General features: G+C 38.6%; 1 pseudogene; it reads left to right on the top strand.

The window, feature by feature from the left end:
- Positions 1 to 1,853: 1,853 nt before the first annotated feature.
- LOC100061908 (polypeptide N-acetylgalactosaminyltransferase 11-like) lies at positions 1,854 to 3,304 on the top strand (annotated as a pseudogene).
- The last annotated feature ends 2,224 nt before the right edge of the window (positions 3,305 to 5,528 follow it).

Below are 5,528 nucleotides of genomic sequence, written 5' to 3'. Positions count from 1 at the left end.
CTTTTTCACAAAAAAAAACAAAAAAAAGTTGTTGAAAAGTGCTCTAGACCTCAAGCTTCTCGAAGAAGAGGCTCCATTGTCTTTTCATCTTTGCAGCCACAGTGTCGAGTACAGAGCACATCAAACTGTAGATGCTAATTCATCTTGAAAAAAGAAGAACCTGTGTCTTGGGTGTGGATAGGCTATCTAAATGGAGATATAAAGCAGGTGTTAAAAATATGGGTCTGGATCTCAGAAAAAATATCAGGGCTGGCAACATGGATTTAGGTGATCAATACAGATGCAATTGCTGAAACTCTGGAATTGCCTGAGGGCCCTGAGGGAAGGCTATTACAAAGGAAAAGACCTGAGGATAAACTTTGATAAATGTAAGTACCGTATTGGCTGCTGCAATGAGTATAGACAGACATTTGAGAGATACTAACGGTAGAGCCACAGAGATATTTTAAATAAATATATTTGATAAATTGGTGAAATGGAACTTTACTGTAACTCTGACTTTCCCTGGCTTTTTCTTATTTGGCCCATCGCTTATGGGAAATGTCAAGTGATTCTGAAGACCACCTGGAGTTGCTTTAACTTCAATCCCCCTGAGAAGCCTCAAAAGGTCAAGTATCATCTCCTCCTGCTTCTCAGATGCCTTTACATCGTGCCGAGTTCCTAGCTAATCTTCCCCATTCCTGTGCAATTCATACGTGCCAGCGCTCTAGATAGAAATGACACACATTCTTTCAATTTTGGAATCTGAGCTTTTTCTCATAGACTCAAGGGGATAATCCCACATTTTAAAGATAGATTTTAAAATATCGAAAGCTATAAAGATTAGAATAGCTCTTTAAAAAACCCTTAAAGGTACATTATGCAATTGTAATATACACTGTCCTAAAAATATATAAATTTAAATTTCAAAAATAAAGAAATCATTTTAAGTAAATTTAGAGATACATATTAATCATGATGTTATAGTATTTAAAAATATATGCACACATACAAATGTACACATATGGAAACAAATGCACACATATATGCACAAGTAAGTACCATGTGCACTTATTTCTGATAATAGCTCAACAAGAGATCTTACTGTATGCCAAGGATAAACTAAATCACGCCAAATATGACTTTATTTATCTTCCGACAACCCTGAGGTAGATAGTATTATTTTTTACACTTTTCAATTACTACTTTATAGAACCAACACAAATAAAATCACAAAGGAGTCTCAATTTAAACCAAAAGCTTACTCTTCAACTTAATTCAATAAATTGTTTATTTAGCACCTTCTATCTGTTAGTGTGCCACATGCTTGGACAAAATGCCTTCCTTCTGTGTAGGAAAAGATATATTAATGCAGTTAAGGACATCAAAGGAACTGTTTGCCCCCAAGGCAAATACCCACCTCCAGAGAAGACAGAAACCAAACTGTACAAAATCTTGCAAAAGGAAAATTTTCAGCTACTAAAAAAACCCGACAAGCAGCTACCAGTGGAGCACTGTTATTTTCCCTTATTCTTCTCCTTTTCCTCCTCCTCCTTGCTTTCATGTAGAACTTGGCCCTATCTTTTCTATTTCAAATATTCCTTGGTTCACTTCAAAAAGGAATCAAGAGAGGCATGGAATCGTTTAAACTTCTTCTTTGCTATTTCCCAAGACATGCTCTTAACTTGTTTAACTTTAAGAGCCTGTCTGCTAATCTCTTTGGGAAAAAGACAAATGGACGGAAGGTAGAGGCGCAAGGCCTCAGGGCCAGGGTGAGCCAGTGGCGGCCCCGTGTATCATGCCTGCGTCTCCCCACAGGCAGCTCCCACGACCGTGCCTAAAGCGGCTGGGAAGCCAGCGGGCGGGGAAGGAGGATGCCGGAGCTGGAGTCCCAGAAGGCCGCGACATTGGGCTGCTGGTGTTGGGAGCCACCAGGGACTCTCTGGCATCTTCACCTTGAGGAGCTGGTGTGGTTCCCAGAGGTAAAGCCCACAGAAGCATAAGGACCCCCAAGACTGCATCCTCGATGTTTCTCACTGTCAGGTTAATCCATGCTCAGCCTCCAGCTCCAGTTTCTGGCTCCAGTAGCCTCTTCTCCAGGAAACTGAAAATGGCCTTTCAGCTATGCTAGGTCTGTAATGGGAAGTGTTACAGTTCTATATTCTGTTATGGGTGCTTTATTACATCTGTGACCTGGACAATTTTGCTTTTTGTTTATTTCAACTTCAGTGAAATGACTCAAATACTGAAGAATGTACCCATCAAGGGTCTGGGCCCCTTCAACTGTTCCCCCCAAATTTAGCCCTGTTTCACTCAAGCTCCAAGTCTAGGATGAGAATCACAGTTCAAACCAAACAAAACTGTGATGTGATAGATATTGAAGATGCAGAAAAAGGCAATGTGAAATTCTCTTCTGAATTGGATGATTTTTAATGAAAGCCATCAGGAATTAAGAGACTTGGGCTATCCAAAACATGCCTTTAATGTGCTTATTAGTAAGCACTTGGGCTGACATAGAGATTTGCCAGGCACAAGAAATGCAGCCTGTAGAGAAAAGTCTTACCTGACTGATGGGCCAGTCGCTAGTGTTGTTATTTTTCTACAATGAAGCTTGTCTGCCTTGCTTAGGACAGAGTCTTAGCACACCAGAACATCGTCTTCATGAAGTCATCTTCATGGATGATGATAGTGACTTCGAAGATTTGAAAGGAGAGCTAGATAAATATGTCCAAATATAGTGCCTTGGAAAAATTAAAGTAATAAGAAATACAAAGCCTAAGGAATTGATCTGAGGAAGAATAATTGGAGCACCCTATTCTACAGGAGAAGTCCTGTGTTCACAGACGGCCACTGTGAAGTCAAGGTGGTGTGGCTGCAGCCTTTACTGGCTGTCATGCAGCAGGACTGGCAGGCTACGCCTTACCAAGCGATTGATGTCATCAGCATAGACACACTCACCTATAGCTCATCCCTTTGGTACTGGGAGAATTTATCTGGGGCTGCACTTCAAATGGGATCTTGTTGCCCTCTCTGAGACTGGACCAGAAGGAACTACTGTACCAATAAAGTCACCTACAATGACTGGAGAATTGTTTGCTGTGAACAGACACTATTTCAATGAATTGGACAGTATGACAGTGGCGTGGATATTTGGGGAGGAGAAAGTTCAGAAATATCATTTAGGATCTAAATGTGTGGATGTAAGCTCTTCATCATCCCTTGCTCTAGAGTAGGACATGTTTTTTGAAAAAGGTGACCATATGGATCTCCTAAAGACTGGGACACCACAGCACTTATATCCTACTTTCTAAGCAAAAAATTCTAGCATATAGTATGAGGTAATCAAGTCATGCCTTAGTTCAGACCCTCCTCAGTTCTCCTCTGGGCTGTGCCACAGTTTCTTAACTCATTTTTCTCACACTCTTTGTGTCCACTTTCAACTTGTCCTCATGTTGATATCTGCATATCTGAGTAAATGTTATCACATAGATGATTAACATCCCAACTTCTTTCTCAATTCAACATACTCACTATTTCCATAGCTTTTAGTCCTCTGAACAGATTTTAAAGAAAAATAATGCTCCTTATTATCATTCTGCCAAACATATGCCAGCCTCAAAGAGTTATAAGTGCTACTGCATCAAGAAACAAACAAAAGACCCTATTGCACCCATCACTTCATACCCATTAGTGCGTTATTTATTGTGTGCAAGAAAGTTTAGCAAACTCTAGGTATTCAAAGATGACTAAGACTAAGCCTGTTTCCCCAAAGAACGTACAGGGTACAATGGGAAACAAATAAGCAGAAGCTCATGCTGCTATTCATCCAGTAATCAGAAATCAAGGTGAAGAAGGAGAGAAATTAAAAGATGACTCCCAAAGGAAGGGAGTAAATGTTGACTTCACCAAAGATGTCAGGATAAGGTGGAAGAGCACACCTGACGAGGAAGACGATAAATTAAAAATGTGAAAGACAAAATACAAATTTTTGTGGCGCATTTAAAATATTTTTGTGAAGAAATGAATATATAGAGATTATTAGATCAATGGGTTTACAGCTAAGGAAGCCGTCAAAGCTAAAGATAAAGACTTCAACATCATCCCAATCTTGTGGGAAGTTGTTATACCACAAGATAGAAGGAAATGAGAAACTCACTTTGTGTGGGTTTTTAGATTAGGGTTAGGGTTAAGGTTCATTTCACTTCTGGTTCTCAATTTGCTTCTCAGTAAAATTAGAAAATAAAGCTAAGAATTTTCCAATACTACCGTGTATTCTGAACGTATTCCATTTTTTTCTCTGTGTCCATCCCCCTTTCTCCTCCAAACGTTGAAAATATTCTTGTGACAGACAACAATAGATTCAGCAAAGTCAATATAATGGGGATTTTTTAAAATGTCAGTTTGCTGTGGAATTGCTCACGGATGGATCATGCTACACTGGAAAATGTCATCACTAAACTATCTAAAAAGGTGCTCCTTCTCTAAGCTGGAAAGGCCATCTTATTTCCATTTCCCCTACAACTAGGTGACATTTGTGCTGTTAAAAATATAAGGGAGAGCCCCATGAAAGCCATGTTGCTCATCATACTGGCATCTGCTCTGCATTCCCATGTCAATGTCTACCAAGGCTGGTTTTCTCAAAAAGAACTGCAGTCAGTTTCTAACATGTGTAACAGCATTAAATGGTGATACTGTAATACTCTGCCTTACACAGAGAAGGTGCTACTGAAACTTTTTAAAAATTCAAGTTCATTTGTTTATGCTAAAAGTTATGGTTTATTTTAGCAGTGCTCAGCATGTGAATCTGTATTAAGTGCCAAAGATCCTTTGGGCATTGTTCACATAATTTCTGATTTGAACAACAAACACTCTAAGATTGAATTGGAACTTTGGGCAAAATCAGAAGAATGACAGCAGGTGTTTAGCATCTTTTGATCAAATTGAAACAAATAAAGTAGCATGGGTCATGGACTATAAGTTAATTAACTATAACTTAAATTAACACAACTCTCATCTTCTAATTACATAACGCTGTAGTATTATAAGTCCTGTTTGTCAATTCAGAATAATGCATTTTAGGGCCTGGCAGAAGATTATAAATAGAAAAAGATGGGCCAAATCAAATTTGAGAGTAAGGAAAGTGAAACTGAATACAGGTGAACTTTTTTGAATGAGATGGATGAACATCTCTGAATGAAATATTCAAGACTATGCAGCAAACTGCCTCCCAAGGGAAACAAGAAAATTCAATTTCATGGGTAAATTAAAATTAGAATCTAAAAGACACACACATGCAGCCACACACACGTATACACACTTATTTGCGTTTAGCAAAAACAGGTAGATTGCTATTTAAGCTAATAGATCTTTTACATCTGTATATGTTTTGCTTCCTTTGTTTCCATAAATACTTATATTCGTTGTCCCCATCATGATTTCTGGACCAAGGTGGATTTTTTTCTTTTCAATTCAGATACCGTATTTCCTTATCTCCCCCAAACCTAAGGTGTAGACATTGTATATTTTTGAATAATTTATCACATTGAGGA

This window comes from Equus caballus, chromosome 17 (genome assembly GCF_041296265.1).
Source record: "Equus caballus isolate H_3958 breed thoroughbred chromosome 17, TB-T2T, whole genome shotgun sequence".
Taxonomy (NCBI): Eukaryota; Metazoa; Chordata; class Mammalia; order Perissodactyla; family Equidae; genus Equus; species Equus caballus.
The sequence above is the reverse complement of the archived record's forward strand: the minus strand, read 5'-3'. Positions and strand labels throughout refer to the sequence as shown.